Source organism: Macrosteles quadrilineatus, unplaced genomic scaffold (genome assembly GCF_028750875.1).
Source record: "Macrosteles quadrilineatus isolate MER2022 unplaced genomic scaffold, UCM_ALF_1.0 Scaffold_2__2_contigs__length_208266976, whole genome shotgun sequence".
In the NCBI taxonomy this organism is placed as follows: domain Eukaryota; kingdom Metazoa; phylum Arthropoda; class Insecta; order Hemiptera; family Cicadellidae; genus Macrosteles; species Macrosteles quadrilineatus.
In genome coordinates this window covers 46,660,686-46,680,694 of record NW_026542595.1, presented here as the reverse complement: position 1 = coordinate 46,680,694, position 20,009 = coordinate 46,660,686, and positions in this window count along the sequence as shown.

Below are 20,009 nucleotides of genomic sequence, written 5' to 3'. Positions count from 1 at the left end.
ATTGAGAAATTATCTTCATCAGAGAAGTTTTGACAATGGAAATCAAAAAAATAAAAAGTGCACTTAACATTTTATATTTTAAAAATATTTACACAAGTTTAAATTACAATTTGTCTAGTATTCAGTCAGCTGTGGGTGTTGCTTGCTGTCTGTTAGATGCGTAAGCTTCGGCCTACATCATGGGGCCCGGGTATGTCCTGAAGGATAGGTACCGGGTAAGTAGTCAGGGGGCTTCGGCTCTCATGACAACAAATGTAAATGTAAAAATGTAAATGTAATGTCTGTTAGACCTGAAAACAGAAATTACAAATATTTTGCTGCCTCAATAAAACTGATGTTTTACAGTATTTTTGTAAGTCTTCATACATGTATTCCCGCAATAAATTATGTGACTTTGAACATTTTAGGGATTATAATTTCCTTTAAATCTGAAAGTATTGATTATTCCTATGATGTGCTAAATGTTGTGTTTGCTATTGCTCTGTTGCTGGAAGAAGAGGAGGAGGAAGAGTCCATATTATTGGAAAGTTTTCAATATAAGGGGGGTTGCGAGATGTCGAAAACGCAGTTATGACATGCTTCAAAATTTATTTGTTGTGCTGTAACATTTTTACAATGAGTTGTTTCAATGGTTGATGAGGGCTCTGAACTCGTTGTAAGCTTCAATAATATGTTTTCATTGGTAGTTGAGTTTTTATTTTCACCCAGAATGCATGCAGATATCTTCTGTTTGTTCCCAATCGAATATTCTATGTAGCGTTCGGCTACAGCAGAGGACCTCCATCCATCGTCGCGCTTAATAGTTAATATATTGGCTTCTGTATCTGCCAATAATAATGTAGAAGAACGCCTAAAATAGTGCCCTGTGTACGGGCTAGGACTTTCAAGTTTAAGGACGTGGCGATTGTTTTTGGCAAGGCTCCAAAAGTGTTCATTCCCACTGGCTATCTTGTGCATTTATTCCTAAACTGCAGATCAGTTATTCCATTGTTACGGACGGGACATCCTGAAGGTGTAACTATTAAATATCAAGAAACCCTGAACACATTTTGAACTTAATTTGTGCTTGTATGGTAGCAGGTAGTGTCTTTAAATGGCCAGTTACGGACGGGATAAAAAGAGACATAGGATCAAGTGCATGAAGTTCATGTAAAATCTTCTGTGAATCAGGCTGACATTAAATTTTAAAGATTATGTAATTGACACTTTTTGACCTTTATCTACTGATTCATACTATTGGTTTGGACCTTGACATCTCTATAACAATGAAAAAAATAACATTAACACAAGGTGCACACCCAGGATAATGTATAAAAAACAAATGAAAAAGCTACAATAGTTGTTACTTTTAATTATCAGAGTAACTCAACAATACTTGAGCTTGTATTTGAGCTTCATTAAATGTATCTGTGTGCCAATTGAGAAGATTTCATGCATAAAAAGTCTTTATATTCACATCACAACTCGATTAGTTTATCAAACTTATAAAATATTCTGTTTCCAGTCTCTCTTATTTTTGGAGACTTCAATACTCCACATATCACTTCAGTAAATGAAACAACACATATTGACTTCAGCAATTGGAACAATATATGATATCGAGTCTTTAATTTTGAATAAACGTTCATTTTTAGCTCCACAAACAGAGTTCATATAAATAACTTCAACATTGTCATCTTCGTTGACACAGGTTTGGGTGATACCCACATATGTTTGTCTCCTTCTCTTCTTCATGCTGACCAATTCTATTAAAATAAATTGGCCAGCCTTCAACTCGTTCTAAGGCACGAACGAGAAGTACTGTTCCTCGTCCTCAGAATCCGAATAAACTTCTGAGTACCTCAGCCGCTTCCGCTGAGCCGTATTAGGCCTACTTGTCTCAGGAGAAGTTTAATATTCATTGTGTTCACTTTCAGACTGGTTTGACTCTGCTTCGTTGTCGTCCTTCCATAGTTTTGAAAAAAGTTAGCTGTGAATTCGCAGTTCGTCCAGCTACAATTCTTCCAGCATAACAAGTGGACGCCCCATATTGCCTGCATCGATGACCATCGAGATTCTAGCAGCTCCTTAGACTCATTCACTTCTTGACTATCAATGAATATGATCTTGATTTTATCATATGTACACACATTTTTGCAGCTGTTATAGAATTCTTCAGCTGAGGACACATTTACCTGTCTGGTTATTACCTTTTTCCCAGACCAACTCATTCTCTCCTTGATGTTTTTTGTCTCGAGTATTCGGGACATGCCTTGGAACTACTACTGTGAGCACCTTGGCAGTGAACACATTTCCGAGGGAGTTATAATTATTACCACAATCTCGGCACACTCTTTTATTCTTACATGGATGAGAAGCAGAATTGGCTAAATGCTCGTAGGTGAAGCATCGGTAACACTGTTTTGCTGGGATAATGTAGGGTTCTACTTGTGTTCTGACATAATTTAAGGTTATATACTTAGGCAATACATCTGAATCAAAGGTCATCTTTACAAAATGGGTATTACATAGCTTATTATTAATCTTACGCTTTACGTGCATAGCCTCTAGAACTATGCATATCTGGGTTGATATAGATATATAGACTGTATGTGTACACTCAAGACATTATATTGAGTCAGGTAGCTTGAGCTAAGCAGGTCATTTGCAGCTTCGTATGTTTTACACGGCCAGATCTTTTGACAAAGTCAATTTCCAATGAGTGGTTTTTCAAAATTTGGCCTACATGAAGGGGACTAAGTTTTCCCTTTTCTTTATCTTGGACAATGACTGCTAACGGTCCTTCACTGTCTGGTTTACCGTATAACCTTATCAAGTTTTGTTTCTTGGGACTAAGTGTTATGGACTCATTACTTGAACTAAGATTATAATGTTAATGTTTTCGATTTAGTGTGTCATTCTCATTTTCAAGATTAGAATCAACTTGTGGAAGTATGGATTGAACTGCCGCGGAAGTTTCCGTATACTCATCCACCTCGTGGGAATTTTTGGCTAAACCTGACGACATGTCAGGACCAGCCTGGATCTGTAATTGAATTGCCAATAGGTTAAGATATTTTATTGATAGAAATAATGTAACAAGGATAACAGAGTTTAAGATTAACCATGAGTATTATGATTATTTACACAGTTACCCTAACCAGATGTGTATTGATACGGATTTCCATGCAATAGAAGACGAAAATTTAAGGACAACCACAGTACCAACGAACTATATTCAACAGTGTCGAAGTACGAACTGCACCTAAGGGCAGAGAAATACCAAGGGGTTAGTGGAACTTTGTGAGACGCATTTTGAGACAATTGACACACATGACAAAACTTAACTATATTTACAATATCATCTTCGAGGTCAGGCCACCATACATAACCACGTGACAACATTTTCATTCTGGTTATGCTAGGGCGTTCTTCGTGTAAGAGAGGTAACACTTCTTGTCTTAACTTACTTGGAATAATCAATGTGTTGCCTCATAAAATACAACCTTGATCAATAGACAATTCATTTTTAAGTTTGAATACAGGATCTAGTTCCTTATCAACAAAATTTGCCAACCAACCTAAATTTAAATCCAAAATTGTTGAAAGCAAAACATCCAATGGAAAATCGCTCCAAGGGGAACGCTGGTCCACCACGGGGTTTTTTTTTCAACATTACGTGTATGAATAGCCATAATTGTTTTCAGATGTGTGTGTTTTATAATACCTATTTTGTTTTATGGCGTTAATTATGGTATTATGGTATCGCTTAAAAATGTTATATCGCGTGTTTTTTTTTAACCAAATTTCAAAAAATTTGTATATATAAATTGAATATTAAAGAATGTTTTGACTCATTATAGGGCTGGTTTTATCCCCTATTTTTATTTTTATTAAAAAAAATGTTTAAATGATTGAATAATTTTACAACCTTAAATTCATACTCAATTAAGTTTACAATTATTAATGTTCTGATTGAGGGTGGTTTCATCCACGTATTTATTTAATCTATAACATTTACAAAAACTGATTAAATGATTCTGAAACTTTAAAATAATTAAGTTAAAAATTAATGTTTTACAAACAATTTTCAAATGACAGTAAACGACCCAAAAATTTCAAACTGTAATAATTCGGTAATTTTTCAAGATATTTTGATGAAATTTGGCATATATGAGCACAATATATGGCACAATATGAGGTGATTACAATTTAGTTATAATATAAGATTTAATATATTCACTCCCTGTGACATTGAAAAGCCAACCTTTTTATTTATTAATATAAAAAATAAATAAATTTTAAGTAACGATTAACAAATAATTGATTGTATTCAAGGAAAATATATAATTATTTAAAAAATATATTAAAAGTACAAGTAAAATGTAAAATATATAATATTTTTATTCGAATTCTAACATACGAGTATCAATTTTAATCACATTATACTCTAATAATTTTTCAGTACAATAACAATATAACAATTTGTTTCACTAGTAGCAGTTATATTATAATCAAAATCTATATTTTATTAAATACCATTCCCTGAACCAGAAATATTAACAGTATATTTGGTTGTACCAATCACGGTCTTTATCTATAAATTCTTTCAAATGCTATTACATTTTAAACACACTAGACCCTTAACCTAACCTAACCAGGTTCGGTCCATGGCTGCCCAACCGTCATAAGCAGTCACAAAGCTCAGGAGGTAATTAAACAACACAAAAATAACAAAATACCATTTAATTTCAGTCAAAAATATATACAAGTACAATTACAAACCATTCTAAGTAGCCTACTCAATATTTGGTAACAAAATTAATATCTTCAATTACACTGACAGAATGATATTAAATGCTAGGCCTACAAAATGGTGAATAGTTCACCTTAAAACAGTTGAACGATTGACGATCAAGCGTAAGTCATGACACAATAATTAACAAAATACATACATAATAAAATAATACATAACAAAGTCAAATAGACAAGAATTCAAATGAGATATTTATTTTTAATTTATATCAGAACCTGATTTAGGCACTAGGGGCAAATTTAGAAAAAAAAGGCCGAATCAGTAAAATTTAGAGACAAGTGTAACCAATTGTGCCCACTAGGCCGGCCAAGTAAACTGAAATAAAATCTAACTAGGCTAAGCTACAAAAGAAAATACTGACACATTAATAATTAATAGATTAGTGTTAAAAAAGAACACTGATGTACTGTAAAATTACATGGGCTAACAATTGAGGCTGGACCGAGGATGTTCCACACACTAAAACCATTTGACGGGTAAACGGAATGCAGAAAAAGTTGTAGAATTTAATCGGGTATTTCTGAGTCTATGGTTGTTAATTAAATGGAAGAACACCACCTGGCATGAACTGTAGGATGGTCACAGTAGGTATTCTTCCACCGATGACAAGCTGCGATGTGGCGGAGCATGGATCACCATATGATAGACAGTCCAAACTCCGGCAGCGGTAGCTTCTTACATGGTCAGCAGGATGTGTGTGTGTGGTCCTCGGTCCTCTCTTCATGGCCTCATCACGGGTCTCAGATCAGGCTGGTGTCAGTCATGGCCCGGGAGCCCTTTCAACATAATTCACATCCAATAATATTTTGTAAGACACAGGCCTTCATCAGTTACAGGTTAAGATAACGCCCTTGATTGAAAATCTGTACTAGTCCTAGGCCATAGTTTGACTCATGAAAAATAATAAAGCTTCTACTAGTTAGGCTAGTTTTAACAAAATTCAGTCTTACTGGTAACAAGGCTTAGGTAGTGTGAACCCCTAGCCTACATTGTAAAACTAAAATAAGACAGTACCACTTGCAGTCGTTACAAAAAGATGACTTTTACGACAAAATGACCCTATATACAAGATAATACACTTAAACAAAGAAATTACACTTGGACAAAGAATAGGCCTAACCCTACAATAAATTTAACATTTCTAAACCTTTGTTCGATTCAGATGAGAGGCCGCACAGTCCCAAGTCCCAGATCCATAGGACCTAAATAAATCGCTAAAAGTATACTTAACTCAGAACAAAGTAATTACTCACAATAAAATACTTGAACAAACTTACTACAACTGAAAATAAAAACGTTAACATTGTGGCAACACATGGTAATCCTGGCAATGTGTGGAGCAACAGAAAAAACTAACTCAATTGATTAATTACCGATGAAAATCACTTACCCAACATAATCGAATTACGACGACATAATTAGTAGCTCGCCCCTTTGATGAAACAATGAATCACAGTGTCCGAAGACTTACTTAAAACTGACTTCCAACGAGAGAGGGGAAAAAAGGTGGCGAGCCGTAGACATAAACCCAAGAAGACTGACAGTAGCCGACAACCCAAACGGGCCCACAAAACCGGAAATTTACGAAAGAACTGGAACGTTGGAACGTTCGAGAAGCTTCTAGAAGATCAACGGCCTGCGAATGAAACAAGCGGACACTTCCGCCTAAAAAAAACATATACATGTAATAGAAGACCTGAGCCGTCAACTCGCACGGCTCACATTTCATTACTGTTATGATATACCTTTATATAATCTTGATACATTTTATACCTTTTTATAATCTTGGTACATTTAATATATTATTCCATATTTATTTAAATAATAATACTAATACAAGAGGTTATTAAAAGATTTATAATTCTTAACCTAGAAAATTCCTTTTTTTAAGTTACTATTTATTTTTAAATATGTAAATTGTGAGGGCTTTCCTCTGTTAAGGTTATCAATTAAAGCATTCATTTGGTTAGGTGTTCGATGTTTTAAAAATACGCCAGATTTGTTCATTAATTATCTCGCCTCACAAATCCCTGGGTTAGTTCCAGATCTAATGTATTCTGAGAATTTGTTTATAACGAAGCTATTTTCTTCCATAGTCCAACTCCTTTTTCCGTGACTCTTTTTTTTATTTTTTGAGGATAGCACTCTTCATCAGAATTTTGTTCAGCGTAATTTAAGTAAGGTTCATATTCTTCATCAATACCTGAATTTGTTTGTGGTTCAACTTCATCGGTTGGCGTTGGTTTTGAAACTTATTCAGGAACTCGAAAGTTATTTTTACATTACTAAGTGACGTTCCCTCTAATGATGTCAAGTAGTTTCCACGCCTTTGTGTATGACATTAATTGGCGCCACATAATCGCGTTCAGACTGTGTATGGCACATAGACTGACTGAGTTTGCTGGTGAATTCCGGTCCATGCCCTACTGTAGCTACGTGATGTCTCAGACCGGTCGCTGTCAGGTGTTCCGGGTTTTTAAGACCTTTACAAAGCGCTTTGATTTCTCCGAGAACTTTAGAGCCATCAAACAGTGCTTTAAGCCCTGGTTTTGGAAACAAATATATATATACTTTCGGCTTCCAATATGTAAATCTATACATTTCTGCATATTTTTTTTTAGTAGGATCGTGGCCATTGCCTCTATCCTTTAGCAGTGACAATATACGACGCCAGTTCGTTCATGGATACTTTTTCTTCTTCTGTTAAAGTATTTATTATGTCCTCTTGGCAGTCCTCGTTGTTACTAACTTTTTTCAAGTAGAATTCTAATTCAGAATTTCTTGCTTCAAAAGGTATCCTTTTATTTAATGCACGAGAATGTGGCATATGTTCCTTACATAGGTTCTCATATTCTTTTATTGTTATGCTTTGTACATCGTGTTCAAATTTTCTATGAATTCTTTTTCCATTTCCTTTTGACATATGAACAAATAGTTTAATACCTTCGTCCAGGGAAAAAGTCTAACTGTTTCTTTGAAAAATGTTTGCTGTCTTCTGTTTTTCTTTTTTAATGTGTTGAAATAGCAAATTTCCAACGCCTGCGTATGTGTTCGTGGCAATATTTAACTTGTCAATAGCTTGTTCAATAGCTTGTCAATACTTGATTTAACTTTGTTTTCTCAGATAGGAAATAATGTGATAAATACAAAATTATAACCAAATTTATACTTTAATTAGCAAATGTTCAGCGTGATAGTTGCATAGATGCTGAGCCTTTCATTTGGTTTGGTGGTCGGCGTCATATCTCTAGCCCTGGGTCGGTGTACAGTTGGTTGAATTGGGTGGGGGGGGGGGGCTGAGGGGTGTTGGAAGGCACTAACAATTATTTTTAACAAAGGTTACTTGTTACAACAAATATGCATTGCATTTTATAACTATGTTTACTGAAGAATCTGTGTAATACGTCATAGGCATTTACATGTTTTTAGTTATTAATAACTTAAATTTTTTAAATTATGCTATAAACATGAGGTTAAACATGTCTAAAGTTGTTACAAATTCTAATACTACCATCTGTTAAGGAACTTCTAATACTACAAACTGGAACTAATATATCTGACTCTACTAAACGTTCTAGCTCTTTCTCAACCTTATCGTTAAGGGTGTAAGGTAGAGTGATCAGGGTCAGTAATATTTAGATATGGCATTTTCCTTTACTACAAGTCTTACTGGCTTACAATTACACTGCCCTAATTGGCCAGAGAAAACTTGAGGGAACTCGTTTATTAGTTCCTTATCTAAACGTTCAAGTTTACTCCTTGAGTCAGTACTACTTTTAGCAACAAATAATTCCTCATTATTTTTTAATGCAATTTCTACACCTAACTCCTTTATTCAGTCTCGTCCCATGAGGGAATGAGTTCCGTTCTTAATGACGTACAAGCTGAAAATTCTGCTTTTATCTCTGAACTGGAAATCTCTGAGCTTACCCACAGGGTAACAATTAGCACATTAGTGTATGAACGTAGCTTTATGTCGGTAGGGAAGAATTTCAAAGAACAAAGAGAATTATTATCATTGTAATAAGCCTCGCTTACACCAGTTACTGACGCACCCGTGTCAACTTCTAAAGTAACTTTTTATTTTCTAGGATAACCTCTGTTTTGAAAGGTCCAACCTTAGTAACTTTACTAGACCCTTCATTAATTCCAAACAAATTCCCTATACAACAAATGCAAATCCAGACGGGGTGTGGTTGTTAAAGTTTATAAAGTATTCAAAATCTTCATTAATCTCAAATGGGGCTTTAAGTTGATATTTAAAATTTGTAAATTGTAATAAATCTTTTTTAAACATTTCAACTAGTTGGGCGTCAAAGTCTTTACAATATGTTTTGTGACATTCCAATCTATCTTAAGTGTAAACATGTTGCAAAGAGAACTTACAAAAATGCTTCTAATGGTCGTGTTTTTAGACCGTAGCATTAAACTCATCAAAATCATGAATTAAACAGTAATGTGATTTACGACCTTGTTGTAATATTAATAGATCTATGTGAGGATATTATTTTTATATCCACACCAAATATTTTTACCCGATACTTTATGGTTGTCATATTCAACTGACCTTCGTAGGGTTCATAATAGAAGAAGCTATTACCATATTCATTTATAGAATTCCTTGGATGTAAATCTGCTAAAACCGACCAAATGTTTCGATTTAAAACTTTCTGGTGTGGGAATGTATGACTTTTTAATTAGAGGGCTTATACTTGTAAACATGCAGTTGCCAATATTTCGTGTTGTCATATCCACTGGCTTAGGCTTGGTACTTGTACATGGAGGCGTCCATCTTAAAAGGGGCATTTTCAATTTTGAGATTTTAAAACTGTTTCCTCAATAGTTAAGGTGGTAAGAGTTCTGAAATCTGCAACACATTCTTTTCAATTATTGATTGTCAATATTTAGTATGATCATATATTCATCCATTATGGGCTTGATATTTTTGCATGGACGCGTCAATCTTTAAAAGAGCATTTTTAATTTGAAATTTAAATTCTCTTTTCCTCAATAGTTGACGTGAGGCTTCTAAAATCTGCAATAGATTCTTTTTCATTTGTTGATTTTTCATTTTGACCAATTGCATATTTTATAAATTTGATTCTCCTTACTAAAGCCCATTTTATTGGCAAAAGACAAGACTGAAGAGTATTTTTAAGTTCAATTTTAATCAGTTCACCGACAAATTTAATCATTGTATATGGAAACCTTTGTGCAAGAATACCAAACGCATTTTCAACCATTTTTCTACATCGGCATATTCTGTTGTTAAAAATACATCTTTCGTATCTTTTAAAAATGGACGCATCATGAACCGTTTCAGTGGAAACTCTTCATCACTCACAACAACGTACGGCAAACTATCCCCTCCCTCTACCAACGGGTCTTTAGGTACCACGAAACTGTTGCTGGATATTCTTATTCCCGTAACACTTTGCGAAAAATACTACTATCGCTTGCTTTGCCATGGGGGCCAGTGTCTATTGCAATAAATCATAATGGGAGTCAACCACTTCCAAAGAATTGCAGATAAAGACGTCTTATAATTATAAAATGTTGATCCAGAATTTGATGGAGCTTGAATGTCTACATGTGTATGTCTATAGTGTCTATGCAATGAGGGAAGTTCCATCTGTCATGAAATCCTTTTGCTACACCCCTACATAAATTCTCGTCTGGGGATGGCATGTATATAGGCAGCATTCTATTCCAGATTTCTACGCATACTTCTTCAACAATTTTACTTGCAGTGTTCTGCCGATCCTGTACCTGAAGGTTAATGTTGTGAATGTGTCACCAATTGCAAGGAATCTGTAAAAATAAAAACTGTTTCAGAATCGGTATTGAAAGCTAAATCCGGATGCTAAAGAAGACTGTGAAAGAAGACAGCGAAAAATGAAAAACCCTGAAAATACTACAAAAATAAAGTTATTGATGGCCTCATTGATTCATAGACCGTAAGTTTCTTGTTTTCATATATATATTGTGTCATTTTAGCCTAATTAATAAATTGGTTCTGCGAATAAGCAACACGATACTAAAATATGCCTCCACCGCAGCAAACTCAAGGACAGTAAAATATTAATAAGTTAGCTTAGCATAAAATAAATAGATTTGCCAAGTTTGGACAAAATGTATCCATTAAAAGGTAAACTACAAAAGTTTACTTTTTCTCCATAAGGATAACAAGGGAGTTTTACATTTAAATTTTTTACGTAATAAATATAAGTACATACAACTTCTATGTACTAAATTATTCGTTTTTAAGCTCTTCATAATAGTCCCGAGAGAAATTGGGATATTTTATGTTTTCAGGGTGTTTTCAAAAATGAGAAGAATCAATTTTCGCCCTATAATCTCCCCCCATAAAACTCCGTTCCCATGGTCCAATCATACTAGTTCACGAACTCGTTCAAATTAACTTAGGTGTACACATTTGTACCAAATTTCATTAAAATCGGATAATTTTTGCTTGAGTTATTGTGCTAAAGGACACATATAGAGGGTGTCCAGGAACTCTGTGGAACCCTTTTGTATATTGGTTCCTTAGGTCAAAAAGCATCGTAAATTTATATGGATGAAATTTAATTTGTTATACATATTAAAATTTGTCCTGACTCTTTCATGTTCAGACCACAACCCCAACTTACTAGGCCTATAGACCTGACATTTACACTGATATTGTTAAAATTGAAAATGTTGAGACATGTTTTTTGACACTGTTTCCATGTTATTTAATCTGCTTGTTACAGTATTACAGTTATGCAGTTTTAATATTAGTGAAATATTGCATTATGATTTTTTTAATATTAAACTAAAAATAAGTCGGTACAATTTTTTACCAGAAATGTCACTGACAATCCATCGGAAAATGGTAAACCGGCCACCTTTGGCCCTAATCCGCTTATAGATGTTTATATAAATATGGGCCCTGAATTTGCGACCGGTGGCCGGGACCCCTACACTCCATTCCATCCAGGATATGTTTTAATCCAGACAAACATATAAAATTTAAACGGAAAATATAAACCCCTGATTTTATCTCAGCCGTCTTTCTCAGTTCTTCATGTTGAACTGCATGTGAATTGCACCAGATTTGATTTGGTCGACTTGTATGTTTGTTGTAACGACACCATCTGGAGAAATACACTGGACACCCAATCCCCCCCCCCATCGCATGGAATGTGTTTAGGCCATCTAATGTTCGGACATTGACATCTGCGTTATCAAACACGTGTTACAAAAACCCGCCATCTTTTACCTCAGGAGAGCCAGTGCTAATCAAAGAATTGAGAAAAGTTGAAGCCACGTGATACGATGCACATGTCCTTTGATAACAGTAGATCAAGTAAATGTTTAGATCCAAACATTCGATGCTATTCAAAGCAAGTCCAGTTTGGAGAGGAGAAATAAATGATCTGGGCCTAATTGATGAATTATTGTGTGTTTAATAACAGTTCCAATGTGATTTATTTTTTATGAATTTGAAGAACTTGCACTCAAACTAAACCCCGTAAATCTTTGCAAAGTGTTGTTTTTATATCTTGAATGTCTGGATACACATTAGACTCATACGTCATTTTTTCATTTCCTCTTTATGTGCAGCAGCCATCACGACTTCAAATCTTTCGTCCGTTGGTTTTCCTTTCGTTCACTATACTAAGTTTCATATAATTTGTGAGCTGTATCAGCTAAGCAAAATAAATTTGTTTTGAATAGAGTTTTGAAACAAAATCATGTAACAAAAATTTCAAGGAGTTGTTTTTTAAATAGTAATCGCTGTAACTGTCATCTATATTTATTTCTTACACATTTTCCATGATATTTTGTAGCTTTTCAAGCGTAAACTGAGAGTCATCAATACGTTCGATATGAGCACATTGGTTTAAAACACAGACTCTATTTTAGTACTTGGTCGTCCATGAAAACACTCTGGGTTTACTTTGAAAAATAATTTTTGGCAATCACCATGGTATGGAGCTTTTGGTGCTACTAAGTCACTCACATTTATAACACAGGTTTTTACTCTATTCCCCCATTTATCTGTACTTACTTCGCATTGAGTCAATTTTGACTGTCTTGTCTCTGTAGTAGCGGCATAATGAATAGTTCTTCTTCGTTGAGAAGATTGTTTCAAATTTATAAAAGCCTCTTCGACACATAAAAAGCAATTTGTTTTAAAATCAAATTTATTTTCCGTACTTCTCAATGTTAATGTATGGGTGTCAACGGACCATAGTTATGGTTGTTCATATGTTTTCATAGTCTTAACTTTGGTTTGTCTTGTATTTGTATAGTTTTTCCTACAGCTCATGTGAACACAAATTGGCAATTTGCTCTGTGGTTTTCGTGTAAACCGCATTTTCTTTTTAAACAAAAAAACTCGACGACATTTTCTATGCCCCGCTTTACTGTAACTATTGGTTCAGAACTGTCTAATAAGTCACCACAGATAACACAAACCTTATTCAAATCCTCCATGTTTAATAGAAAAACACCGTAGTTTACAATAAGTTAAATGTTTATACGTTTGCGTAATCAACTAAGTAGTGATAGTCTTAAAAAATAATTAACTCAGGTTAGAAAAGGAAACATCAAGGACAAAACAACAACAAAACAAAAGGAGCATCATCCTCTACCCAAACACAAGAGTGATCTTTTACTGCAAGATTGTTTCCATCTCCTGCTGCTAGTGGGCCTCGAACACTTCCCCCACGACGAGTTCCTCTGCTGCCTTGAGTAACTCTTCCACGTTGTAAGCCGCCACGTCCTCCAATATTGCCTCCTCTTCTGCCACGTCCGTTGCTTCGTCTGCCACCTCGTCCACTACCTCGCCCACGATAACTTCGTTGGAAACAACTGCCATCGGAATAGAATGTTCCAGCACTAACACACTGGTCACCATTACCTGGATCATCTGGATCACTGTTACTTCCACTTTGAAAGTCATTGTCTCGTTCGTAGTGGCTTGTGGAATAGTTGTGCTCTGCATGTAACAAACGAACATAGCGAGAGGGAACAGGATCTCCACTGCTACCAGGATCCTGATTTATAAGACCATTACATTGACCTTCGCTGGTATTATTTTCAGTTGGTATGTCCGGTTAAAGCTGCTCACTTTGATTGTAATAATTGTACTCAACAAAATCTGCTGCTTCGATACTGGAAGTTTCTCCATCGGAGGGATTCTAATTAGAATCGGCGATATCACTTTTGTCAGAATCGTCGTTTTCACTGTCACTCGGTATACTTAACAGATTGCTACTGCTTAGTGCTTTTGCATCATTGACGAGCTGTTCTAATAACTACGTGTTGTTAACGTTTATCAACATAGGCCTACGATTTTTTCCCCGAGGAGCATTAAATGTTCCGTAATCACTGCTTGAGTTCATTGTAAATACATACTATCATCTAAAACACTGATTAAACCAATAAAAAAGAACGCGAATATAATCAACACGACGTTTTAGGCTAACCTCAAATTCCACGCTTCACCTTTACTCGCCACGACGCCCTTACGCATGCGAAAGAACGCTTTCAAGCGTCAGGAACTGGTTACTCGTGCTGCACTATATAGAGGAACTTTTTATTTAACAACATAACCAAAATAACCACAGTGCGGCACGAGTTACCGGTTGCTCTTTATCAGCTGCACAAAAAATGAATCCTCCAATAAATTACAAACTTGGGGATATAACTTGTATATTGATCACTTAGCAAATAGCCGAGATACGCAAAACGCACTACGGGAATGTGTTAGTGTTGTAGCTGCCACACAGCAAGGCAGGTCGGTATGAGTAACTGGTGACTCGTGACGCACCAAACGTGTTAAAGATGCGAAAGTTCTTTTGAAGTAAAAATAATGAATGAAATTCCTTGTCAATTTGTCTTCTTCAACTTACTCGTCACCCATACCAGCTAAGGAGTCTTTACTATCTGAGGGCGCATCAGCTCTGGTTTTGAGGCTCTCGATCATTTTCTTTCCTTCCGGACTGCAAAAGTTTTATGTCCTGTAAATCTTTGTATTTTGTAGTACTGCTAGGCAACTTGTGTAGGTGTAGTTGTAGAGGCTTGTAGGTAAAGCACCTCCATGTTAGGCAATAAGCACCAAATGCAATACAGAATACAAAAATTGTTTCTTAAAGGCTTTAAATACTCTTTACAATGTCAGTAAAATAGTCCACATTTAGAAGCATAAGTTAATGTTATTTGTTTAAAAACTCATTGAACTTAGGTTGAGATAAATAAAAGCTCATTCTAAAATGGAAAATTGAGAGCTAACTTTAATAGTGTCCTACTGAAGGAAAGTCACTAAGTTAGATTTTAAATAGGCACATTGGTAGCACACAAAATCCTTAGAACTGGCCTGATCCTTGTTGATCAGGTAAAACTTAAAAAGTTAAAAATTAACTTTTCTAGAATGTTTATGCTACAAACATCATCATCCTTCAGCGTTAGTTCATCTTGTAGTTCAATGTTAATTAACAACTAAATATTCCCTCAAACCATGCTTAATTTTATTAAATCATTTTCGCCCTTAATTCCATTGGGAAGAGAATTGAAAGGTGGATACACAATGTGGTACACAATACACATGGAGAATGACTTTTTTTATGAAAAGTGGTACGAGATTTTGGAATAGGTAGGTCAAAGTTCCTTCTAAGATTGAAGCTGTGGTGAGATGACTCGTGAATATGAAACATTGTTGAATTCTTTTTTAAGAAGGACAATGGTTCAAAATGAAAATTGATGGGAAGGTCAGCATATTATTTCTACGAAAAACGGATCTACAAGACTCTACATTTGAAGTTCCATCGTTAGTGAAAGACACATAACAGATAGAGATACTAATTACCACATCACTGTAATGTTACACAACACACTCAGTGGTAATAAGTCCCATTTTTCAGTAAACTACCTTACCCTAACCTATAAGTTTTTAACTGGTTTATTCCGCTTAGTTATTCATTGCTTTTAAAAGACGCATATCAGTTAACAATACAATTCATAGCTAAGAATGTAAATAAATCAAGTTGCAATTAGATAATAATAAGAAATATACCTCTTGCTCATCCTGAATTTGGCTTGTTGTAACCAAATACTCATTTAAGTTTTTATTGCTGCCTCTGTAACCTCAGAATAGTGTTTTCTTGCAACCATTGCAACATTAAAACAAATATACGTTTAATCTATATGAGCAATCAAACGAAAAAAAATTAAAGTTTCTCACTCACTAGGCTACATAATTTAAATGTGTGCTTATATGTAATAAAATGTTTTGCATCCAAGTATTACAAAATGATTAATTAATTTAACCATGTGAAGAACAGGTGTAGTGACTTGTTTTAACTGTTTTCAACAAAATTACTTTGCGGAGTAGAAATTAATGTTGCAGTTTCTACAATGGTCTACCTACACCTAATAACCTATGTGCAGATAATTGGGGAAAATAATGGTGTTTCAGGGTATTGGGTGGGTGAATTTAAGCGTCTAAAATTTATTTTGTTATGTCTGCAACTACGAACACCGTATGTCGAACAAAACTAGTTTTTCTTGAATAGAAACCCCTGAATGGATAAAAACTCCACACCCCGAACATGGCTGTTGTCTTAAACTCGAATTTTTTTGTAGAGATAAACCCCAAGTTATTGGAGGTTGTTAGATGTGGACCGATAAGGAAACTGCAGCCGAAGTTAAATGGTTGTGTTAGAGGCCAGGAAATCCAGATTTACTTTAAATGTATTTTTTTACGATAAAACTTTAAAATTACATCATGAAGTAAAATTACTGTTTCAACCATACGAAGATTCTCATGATAACATAATAATTTCATTGAAAGATAAGGACAGGCACAAACTGATTTTAAGGAGAGTAGTTAAAAGTTCAACCATAAAATACCAAATCGGCCAAGTTTTGAGAATTAAAACTAACAATTACACTAACCTTGAACATATTTGCAAATCGTGAAGTTCGAAAATAGAACTCTATTGACTTCGGGTGTAGATTTTTCCGAATAAGAAAAAAAATTCAAGATCATCGACCATTGTTCTTCTCATCATACTATTAACTGCAGTTTTCAAGTCTTTGCCTCCAAGAGAGGACAAAAGTCTAACCTGAAAAAAATAAACTTGTCAGCTCAAGGAACACCAAAACTAATAGGGCGGAGCCCGATGATCCGAAACTTAACTATACAAAAGTCTGCTGAATCCGAAAAATAATTACATTCTGCTGTTTAAAAAAAAATTAAAGAACAGGATAGTTTTACCAATCGTGGTTAAAGGCAGGTGTCACGTTGTTATGGTAGACCCGTAAAAAATCCACCGTGAGGATTTATCGATTACAGGTAAACGACTGGTACAACTTTGCAAAAAGTGAACAGCTGTGTATTGTGTTTGTTTGTATTTAATGTTCTCAGAAAAATGACGGACTAACTTTGTCAATCGCAGCTTAATGACAGGAACTTGATGAAACCACTCATTGTACATATTAAGTTTGTTTAGTATTAAATATTTTTGAAAAAATCTGAAACTGGTTTGATTCCTCTCACTCTTATTATCAGGACTCCTTTGAAATGGTTCATTACTATTATAATTAATAAGCTAATAGTGGTTTGTCAACACTTGAGAACACTCTTCCCATTATCTTAAGCTCGTGTGACATTAGCTTGCGTGATTGCCTGAAAACTCTGTTTACCATAATAGTTATACACATAAATTCACAAAAGTGACCTGTTCACCCTTTTTTTTAGACCTCAATGTTAGTAAACCTTAAACAAAATTTCGACTGAATATCAATTTTACCAGCTGATTATTTTGTATAATTTAGGTATGCCGGATATACAGGCTGCCTAGCGAATACTGTCACCAACGTTTCCAGGTTTTTATAGTAGGTCTAAAAAAATAAGTTTCATAGGTATAAACATATGGCCTATCTTAGATAGTTTCCGCCTGACCATCTGTAAAGATTAGATTGCTAATTGTATATTATTTAACAATATAATATACAATTATATTGTCATATATTGAGTACTGCAAACAATTAATAAACCAATCGCAAAAATAGATCTTACAGAAAACTATTCCCGGTATTTATGATATTGTTTATCAAATTACACCTAAGTTAAACATACTTGTGACGTTTACCTACAAGCTGTTTTGCTAACTTTTCATCCTTCAACGCTGCTTCAAACTCTTCAAATTTTTTCAGTTGTTGAAATGGGAGCTCAGCGAATACTCATGGTTTTAATAAGGAGTCACCTAAGCCTGATTCATCTCTTTGTATGTTTTTGAAATTTCTTAAAATTGAGTCTAGCTTTTCATTGATCATCCTCTGACCCTCCACCATTTCCGTTATTTGCATCTGCATCTGGTCTATGACTGTTTTGTCATCTGTGGAAAATCATTTTTTTACCCTTCCCATCACATAAAATCTGTCACCAAACTATGGTCAAACAATTACCCAAGCTGGTAACATCATACATAATTGAGAAAACTGCGACCTTTGATCTTATATAATTGCAGTAGCAGTAACTTTAGTAAATGTAACTACAAACTGTTAATCCAAACAAAACCATTCAAATTCTTCCGAACGACATAGTCTCCAATGTATTGGGTTTCCAATTAAGTAATACATGGGAAAATGTTAGCTAATGAATCAGAGTTTCCTTAACCTGCTCCTCTTATTTAATGCTCCTCCTTAACTGCTTAAATGTAGGCCTATTTAGAGTCCTCTGAGAATAGCGGCCATCATGGATCATTTCAAACCGCTTCTGAAGAGTTATTTACCTTTCAAAAATATTTTTTATACACCAATATGATTATAATTTAAATATCTACTACACTGTGAGATTAGAAATGTTCTTTGTAGTTTTGAATTGTTTTCCAAGGGAGTCCATGGCAGCTAACAGCCATCTTGGATTTGCTCGCCATAAGAGCAATGACAATTTTGTTAATTTCAAACAGCCGCTGTAGAGTTAATTACCATCTCAAAATATTTTATCAAACACCAAGTGACTGTTATTAAAATATCTAGTATACTGTGAGATTAGAAGTTTACTTTGTAGTTTTTAATTGTTTTACGAATTAGAATTTCTAGGCTCCAAAGACTCTTAAGATTAACATAAAAACCCGGAGATTAAGAGACTGCCAAGGGGAATTTAAGATTTTAAATAAAATATTAGAAGAAATAATGCTACTATTACTTACATTGTGATGTGTTCTGATTACTAGCTCGAGCTAGCGATTGTAGGGATGGCCTCCTGGGAATGGAGGAAAAGACAGCTTGAGTTTGGGGCGATATCTGATTTAGGTTAGTGAGCGGAGTGCGAGGAGAGTGTTGAGGCTGAGGAGCTAAGGCTGGTTTAAGCAGTGGACTGAAGTGAAGTATTTTGGAAAAATTATTTATACAAGCTAGGGATGGGAAAAGGTGGTTTTGGGGCTCCTCTTCATCCTCTGAAGATACGTTCGATGTTTCTCCAGCTCTAGCAAGGGCCTGTTGGGCTTCTAACAAAGTTTCTGAAAGAAATAATATAAGATTAGCTAATTTCCCATAAAACCGAGGTGGCATCATAGGTGTCTGTTTTGTAAAAAAATAACAATAGTAACAATAATGGACAAATCCCGTATTTTAAAAGACAGTTTAACTGTATGTTTAAAGACAATAATCCTGGATCCGCATAATGTGAGGAAAACTTCTTAAAATAAAACTTACTGTATTGTTTGAGAACTTTAACGGGAGATTCCCACCAACCATCATCAGGCGAGGCCCTCTTCCTAAGGAGTTTGTCACGGGCCAAGTTAGTCCCTACTTTAGGGTAAAATATCATTTTCCCATTGCAACTCGACTGGTCAGTTGAAACAACCCCTGGCGAATCTTCTTCATCAGTGAACAGCACAACAGTATATTGAAAATCCATATAAAAGCAAAACTTAATTTAGGCTTATTTAGTGTTTATCAAGATCATTAATGTTGATTAAATTTTATATCACAGATTTAATTAAGTCAAAGAAAATTATTTTTAAAATCTTTGTTCATAACTTGATAGGTGTGCCATATTTTTTTCAGAAGGTTGGACGAGTCCGCTTCTATTCTTGCAATAAATCAATGTGTTAGCATGAGTTACATTACTAACAGGTCAGAACAGCTTTTACAAACATTTTTTTCCTTTAAGGACCTTACCACATAGCCAGCAATATACTCTATAATATTACAAGTT